This window comes from Pituophis catenifer, unplaced genomic scaffold, assembly GCF_029215685.1.
Source record: "Pituophis catenifer annectens isolate HBS135680 unplaced genomic scaffold, rPitCat1.0.hap2 SCAF_7, whole genome shotgun sequence".
NCBI lineage: Eukaryota > Metazoa > Chordata > Lepidosauria > Squamata > Colubridae > Pituophis > Pituophis catenifer.
This window is the reverse complement of record NW_027256887.1, coordinates 89,536,536-89,544,519: the sequence shown is the minus strand read 5'-3', so window position 1 is coordinate 89,544,519 and position 7,984 is coordinate 89,536,536.

The window sequence follows — 7,984 nt, the reverse complement described above, 5'->3', positions numbered from 1 at the left end:
TTCAGTTTCTCTGCACAGACTCAGAAGCTGCAGACTAAGACATGCCCTGGCTCCAGTCTCAGCTCCCAACTGGCTGACTTCGTTGCTATGCCTATTCATTGGCTGACCTTGTTACCATGCCTCTATTCCAGTTCATGAATATACTCTTCTCTCCTGCCTTTTCTCTCAGAGGGAAATGTGAGATTAATGAGAGGAGAAATAGGGATTTGTGGAAATAACGTCCCCCTATAGAGAAAAGGATCCATGCAGGATGGGTAGCTGGAGAATCCCTGAACCAAACCAGACCAAAAACTTTACCAGCAAAAGCGGAAGGAAAGAAATGCATTCAGGATGCTTGTATTCTGGTTCATTGGCACCTCCTGCAGGGTCTGGGGAGCCAGAGGTTGTGTGTCTTCTGGGGTGTTTGAGCTGAGACTAGGACAGTACTAAATGCCACAAGTTTCAGGCAAGATCTGAGGCAAACGTGTGCGAAGCAGCAAATTGAAACAAACTGTAGAGCTCAACCCCCTTGGTAGCTAGGCAACCAGAGGGCAAGCATCTGGCTACTGCATACCAAAGCTAGAAGGAATGACCTTGGGGAGAAAAGCAATGTCCTGACTGGAGTTGCAAAGCTGCAAAGAAAAATTCTCCACTGAGCCCTCCCCCCGTTTCCATGGCAGCCAGCAGCAGGCTGGCTGACACTCTTGACTGAATAGAACTGAGCATTTACTGGCCGGATGCCCTGCCTGTCACCTACATGGAGTTCGCAGCAGATATTTTCTCTTTGTGCCCTGAGAGAGAAACATCCGTCCGAGGGGGAGGTGAGCATCTTCACCACTAGGCCACCACCACACTCCAACATCATCAATGCTGCATCAAACCACCAAGCTCAGAGAGCACCAAGAATGCTACAGACAGATCATTGTGCAAAGAAGATACCTGCATGGGGTTTTTTCTGGGAGGGGGGAGGGGGCAAGGGAAGGGAATATGCTACTCAAACTCCCAAAAACTAGAACTGGAGCAACCACATGTTCTAGGTTGAAATGTCACTAAGACATTTGAGTTAATTTTTATTTATGACATTCATTTCAACCTCCTGAATCTATCCAATAATCTATATTAATCAACTAGACAATCAATTAATCAACTAGACAATCAATTAATCAACTAGACAATCAATTAATTAATCAATGCTAATCAATTAATAAATCAATAAACATCATTAAATATCATTTAATCAATGAGTAATGAAGTAAAGTAGTATGAAAGGGTTTGGTGGTAAATGAATATTATTTCCTCAAGTAGCTTCTGTCTGGCTGTTGGAGTGTCCTTTGATGCTCTGATTGTTCTTTGGTGCTGTCCTTTGATGCTGTGATGAGTGTTCTGTTGTAGTGTCCTTTGATGCTATACTTTTTCTTGGATGTTGTCTTTTGATGTTCTTTGATGCTTCTTGGGTGAGAAGCGAAACATCTTCAAAGAAAAAACAAAGTCCAGTTGTCTCTTGAAAGAAAGCACCTTTGGGACACTTGGCTTGTCTGTCTGGGTCATAGGACCTCAACTTTCTTGTTCTTGACCTCTTGTGGATCTCCCATCTAGACTTATGATGTAAATATTTCTCTACTACACAATGCCAGCTACCTGGTTGTGCTGTTCAGTGCCATCTTACCCCCTGCCGCTGCGTGTTGGGCTGCTTTGGAGGCCTCCGGGCATAGGCTGCCCCTTGGGTGCAGGTGGTGGTAGAGGCCTGCTTCTATGGGTCTGGCGCTCAGTGCCTCTTCTGCTGCTGCCATGATCAGAGCCTCAGCCCTTTCCAGTTACGGGTAGGATTTCCCCATGTCTGGCCACCTAAGCTATCCGTAGGGGAACATTTGTAGCTCAGGGCTGAAATGAGGGGTCCTTGATGCTCCCTGAGCTGGGTGGTTTTCTTGCAGACGTTTCATTACCTGATTAAGTGACATCATCAGTCCTGGAAGGGAGTGGGGTTTGCAGAGAGGGAGCTGAGGGGTCCTTGATGCTCTCTGAACTTGGTGGTTTTCTTGCAGATGTTTCATTCCTCAAATTAGCACTGATGATGTTACCTAGTTTGAGTAATGAAACATTTGCAAGAAAACCACCAAGCCCAGAGAGCACCAAGGACTCTCTCAGCTATCTGTGGATGGGCACATCCCATGCAGAGTCTTACCTTTATTATCTTTATTAGCTTATTAAAAGGAGAAATAAAAACCTAACAATAAATAGTCAAGGAGGCTAGAAGACAGAATAAACAAAGAAATGACAAGTGCAATAAAAAAAGACAAACAAAGAATTCCAATTCCCTTTATAGCAGATATAGATAAAACTCCACTTTACAATTGGAATGTAAACTCCCATTTGTCTTTATAACTTGTAAATATTACTGGTCATCAACTCAGTATGTCATGGTTTCTGTTTCTTGAAAAAGCTTCAAATGTATCTTCTAATTGGTATTAAATTTGGCTTGTCTCTTTTTTTCTAACCAGAACTGAAAGTTTTGCTGTCCCAGCCAGCTCCCCCAGCTTTAACAACCACACTTGCATTGTGGGTATTGTCACATTCTTCCAATAATGAGCGTATAGAAGCCTGGTTGCCTTGCAATTTCCCTAAAGTTTTGCCCATCAACCACAACAAAAAATAGATTTATGAAAAAATGGGCAGATGGGAGTAAAGTCATTTTATGCCAGAAAGGAAAGAAGGAAGGAAGAAAGGAAGGGACGGTGGGAAGGAAGGAAAGAAGGAAGGAAGAAAAGCAAGCAAGCAAGAAAGAAAAAGAGAGAGAGAGAGGGAGGGAGGGAGGGAGGAAGGAAGGAAGGAAGGAAGGAAGGAAGGAAGGAAGGAAGGAAGGAAGGAAGGAAGGAAGGAAGGAAGGAAGGAAGACTTTTGCTTCCAAAGACCAACTCTTAAAAAACCTACATGGTCAAAATGTCAAAAAGCCAACTTAAACTGCAGTGTTAAAAATCCCTACAACTTTGTACGTTCATATTGATCTCAGAATAGAAACACACCTTGGGGGCAGGTGAAGAAGTTGGTTGGGAGAGTGCCTCAGTTTATCCCTCCTTTTCATGCCCAAAGAAGAGAACGATTAAGTTGACGGCATCTCCCCGGCGTGGAAGAACTCAAGAAGCCCAGGAGACCGGAGGGCTGTGATTGTGACAAGAAAGTTAACAACTCCCTTTGCACCTTGTTTAATCCTTCCAGAAAAACAACCTGGTTGACAAAGCCATCTCCCCAGATGCTAATTCCACCCCATCAACAGCCTCCCCAATGGGGCCCTTTCAAGGTTCAAGTAAAGCCTCAGACGAAGGAGCAGAGTTGGAAAACTTCCTGATCCAACTTTGCCAGTTAAGTGTTCTTGACACTAACCAGCTAATTAGTAAGAAGCCTTCCCTAAAGATGACGCCAGTTCAATTCAGCTGCGAGGACTAAGATCTCCTTGTTTAGCAATGTAAGGACTTAAGGGAACCCAACAGCAAAGAGCAGGGATGAACAACGGTGGCCCTTTAATGACCTGTGGACTTCAATTCCCAGCATTCTTCCTAAGCCATTCAATTCCAGCATGGCTCGGGAATTCTGGGAGTTGAAGTCCACAGGTTGTAAAGAGGCCACCCCCGGTGAAGAGATTGGAGTAGGTAAAACATGGAAGGCAGTTGTACCCTGGAAGTCACTCCCCTTTGTAGGAAGATAGCACCCACCCTCTCCTAGGAAAATGAGATATTTTAGAAAATATTAAAAGGGCAGAATATTTCCCATAAAAGGGAGGCAGAAACTCAGCCCCCTCCCCCACACTTTTGTCTATGGGCCATGAAGGCCTGGGCCAGTCTATTCTACATAACAAAGGTCTACCTCCTTCAGGCAGAGCCATAGTAGGAATTGCCCAAAGCCCCTTCATTGCATCATCACCCAGCAAGGCTCAACCAAGCTTGGGACTCAAAAAGACAACCTACAAAGTTACCCCTGCATGGCCCCATGGAAGTCTGACAACCAATCAGAATACAAGCTCAAATTCAAAAACCCAGAGAGGGCATAAAACCCAGGCACCCTCAGCATCTCTTCCCTTTTATCCCGTCTTCACCCAAGATTTTCAAGGCATGTGATCCTGTCCACCATTAAAACCGTCTTTCCAAGTAGCCACCGTGTTTCCAGTGTCTTTTTCCCCACTTGGAACTGAACCCAGAAGGACATTTCCTCCAACACCCGTAGTTAACAGCCACCACGTTTTTGAAGGACTTAGCTTTGTCTTCCACACAGAGGTCATATCTCCAGCGTCAGGGGTATGTGAGGGGTGTGTGGGAGGGCGAGTTATTTATTTAAGAGTATGGCTGCTCATCACAAAACACAACTTTGAGTAACTCACAACAACAATGAAAAACAGAGTAAAACCCAAAACCTGGTTCCTTAACCAACAATCTTCAGGCCATGAAGCCATACAAGCCATTTTATATATTAGGCTGTTGGTTTGAGCTCCGAGCTTGGCCATTTGGCTGCAAACGTTTCATCACCATTTGAGGAGACAACATCAATGCATTTTGAGTTGAATATCTGGAGACCCCCAGATCTGGTATGTCCAGAATATTGCCACGTAAAAGGTATGAGACTCCTGGGAAGGTGCTTGTGTGAGGCTCATATTTTAAATCAAAGAATTGCTAAACTTCCCAATGGACATGGGAAATTTATTGAGTAGTCTTGAATGTAGTGTTAGAAGAAAATTCTGGTCTGATCTGAGCCAGGATCACATAAGAATTACATTGGACATGCTACTCGAAGAGTTAGAAAAAATCTATTCAAGAGCGTAGAAACAGCACTTGTGGTAGCTACCATGTGAGATACAGAGACTGGTAATATTTACAGGAAAGGTGAAAGTCCTTTATAGCAATAACCAATAGCACTTAGACATTCACTGCACCAAAGTGCTTTGCAGCCCCCTCTAAGCAGTTTACAGAGTCACCATGTTGCCCCAAACATTCTGGGTCCTCATTTTTCCATCTAATCAAAAGGAGGGTCGAAGACAGTATAGGAATAAATCTAATTGTGAGTTAAAATTCCACAATTATTAAAATTCTTCCCAGACTATCTTTTATGGAGATACTCAAGAATCCAAGTCATGGTTGACCCAAAGGTGATTTTCCAAAAGCAACTGAATTTTCTTGGTTTTTTAGAATAGAATAGTTGGAAGGGACCTTGGGGGTCATCTAGTCCAACCCCCTGCCTAGGCAGGAAACCCTACACCACTTCAGACAAATGGTTATCCAACCTCTTCTTAACCTCTTAAGGTTATCCAGTGTTGGAGCATTCACAACTTCTGGAGGCAAGTTGTTCCACTGATGAATTGTTCTAACTGTCAGGAAATTTCTTCTAAGTTGTTTCTCTCCTTGATTAGTTTCCACCAGTGGTGGAATTCAGCCGGTTCGCACCCCTTCGGGAGAACCGGTTGTTAACTTTCTGAGCAGTTTGGCCAACTGGTTGTTGGAAGATATCATTAGGACAGAGAACCTGTTGTTAAATTACTTGAATCCCATCACTGGTTTCCACCCATTGCTTCTTGTCCTGCCTTCGGGTGCTTTGGCGAATAGCTTGACTCCCTCTTCTTTGGGGCAGCCCCTGAGATATTGGAACACTGATATCATATCTCCCCTAGTCCTTCTCGTCTCTTCACTAGACTAGAAATACCCAGTTCCTGCAATTGTTCTTCATCTGTTTTAGCCTCCAGTCCCCTCATCATCTTGGCTGCTCTTCTCTGCACTCTTTCTAGAGTCTCCACATCTTTTTTACAGTGTGGCGACCAAAACTGAATGCAATATTCCAAGTTTTCCTTGAAAACATTTCTCATCCAAGCTGCTGCTGCTGCTGCTGCTTCTTCCACTTCCTCTTCCTCCTCCTCCTCCTCTTCTTCCTCTTCTCCTTCTCCAGAAGTGGGTCCCTTGGGAATCTCTCAAGTTTGGAGTGGAGGACAAGAGCGACTGTGTTTCCCAGCAGCTGACATTTCAAGCCCTTTGCTTTGGATTCAGGAACCCCCATATATATTTTTAATTGTTAAGAACATGACCTCATAGGAAAGTTCACCCCTTGTACTATGCCAAAAGGTCTCCTCCTATCAACCCTAAAGCTCTCTAAAAATCATGCCTCCTTAGAGTTGACCTGCATGGAGGGTGGAAGAGGATTCAATTGACAGCGATTGTGAACTGGAACAGGCCCCGTGCTAGAACTAAGTATTTCTTGGTAGATAACAGGATAAAAGAATTGGAAGAGTCCTTGGAGGTCTTCTAGTCCAACCCCCTGCTCAAGCAGGAGACCCTCGACCCTTCCAGACAAATGGTTGTCCAATCTCTTCTAAAATCTCCAGTGATGGAGTACCCATAACTTCTGGAGGGAAGCCATTCCATTGATTGATTGTCCTCACTGTCAGGAAATTTCTCTATAGTTCTAGGTTGGTTGTCTCCTTGATCAGTTTCCATCCATCCATTCTTTCTTGTCCTGCCTTCAGGTGCTTTGGACAATAGTTGACCCCCTCTTCTCTGTGACAGCCCCTCAAATATTGGAAGACTTCTATCATGTCACGCCGGTCCTTCTTTTTACTAGACTAGACACACCCAAATCATGCAACTGTTGTTTGTATGTTTTAGCCTCCAGCTCCTTAATCATCTTTGTTGCTCTTCTCTGCACTCTTTCTAGATTCTCAACATCTGTTTTATATCATGGCAACCAAAACTGGATGCAATATTCCAAGTGTGGCCTTACCAAGCCCTTATAAAGTGGTACCCAAGAAGATCCTGATGCCAGGCCAGGCCAAACATTTCTGCAGTCCACTAATTCTCACCATGGTCAACCAGAGGTCGTAATGGGATAAAGTGGAATGCCAATGCATGCACACATGTATACAGAGAGAAAGATGCACACTCACAAAACACCATAAAGAAATAAAAACACTGTAAAAAGCAGATCCTGGTTGGATTTACTATCTTAGAGACTATTAACACCAAGATGATTATATGGTTATACTATTTTATGACATGCTGTTCTTGGTGGTTATATTATTTTATGACATGCTGTTCTTGGTCGTTTGGCCCCAAACCAGGATATTATAAAATAGAATAGAATTCTTTGTTGGCCAAGTGTGATTGGACACACAACAAATTTGTCTCTGGTGCATAAGCTCACAGTGTACATTTAAAGAGCAAATCATAGGTCATAATCATAGATATTATGACAGGTCATATCAAGGTCATATTATGAGGGGTCATATCAAAGGAGGAAATTCTAGGATAAATTCAGTCCAAAACACAACTCATTTGCAATTTCTTTTTTTAAAATTATTTTTTAAAAATTTCATTCCAAACTTAAAATACAAACTTCAACAGAAAAAAAGGAAACAAAAACAAAACAAAACCGGAAAAGATTAAAAAAAAATATGCCTGAAAAATAAATAATAATTAAAACCTGACCATACACATAAATTGTCTCTCTTAGTTAAATACTGATAAATACATTTCAACAATAATACCGTATTTTTTGGAGTAAAGACACACTTTTCCCCCCAAAAAAGAGGGTGAGAATCTGGGTGTATCTGTCAGATGAAATGTCTAACTTAAGTTCATCTCTGTTTATCCTCCCCAGCAAGGGTTAATTTAATGTCACCATCCATAGTCCCACTTTACCTCTAAGCTCCTCCCTCGGAGTATAAAAGGGACTCTCCCACGTGATCCTCAGGTAATTCTTGACATACATCTGTAAGAGAAAGACATAGGTCATAAAAGGTTGGGGTAGAACCATCAATCCTAACAGTATCTTATACTCCAAAGCCCTGCCCAGCTTCACAAACGGAGGTTTCAGAGGCTGAAAAAAGGATCAAAAACGAATCTTTAGAAAAAAAGCCGCCAAACAGAGCTTCAGGAAAAAAGCCTCAGAAATTGAAGCTCTGTTTCAGGGGCAAAAAAAAAAAAAGTTTTTTCTGAAATGGAGTTTTCAGAAGTTTCAGAGGCAGAAAAAAAAGCAA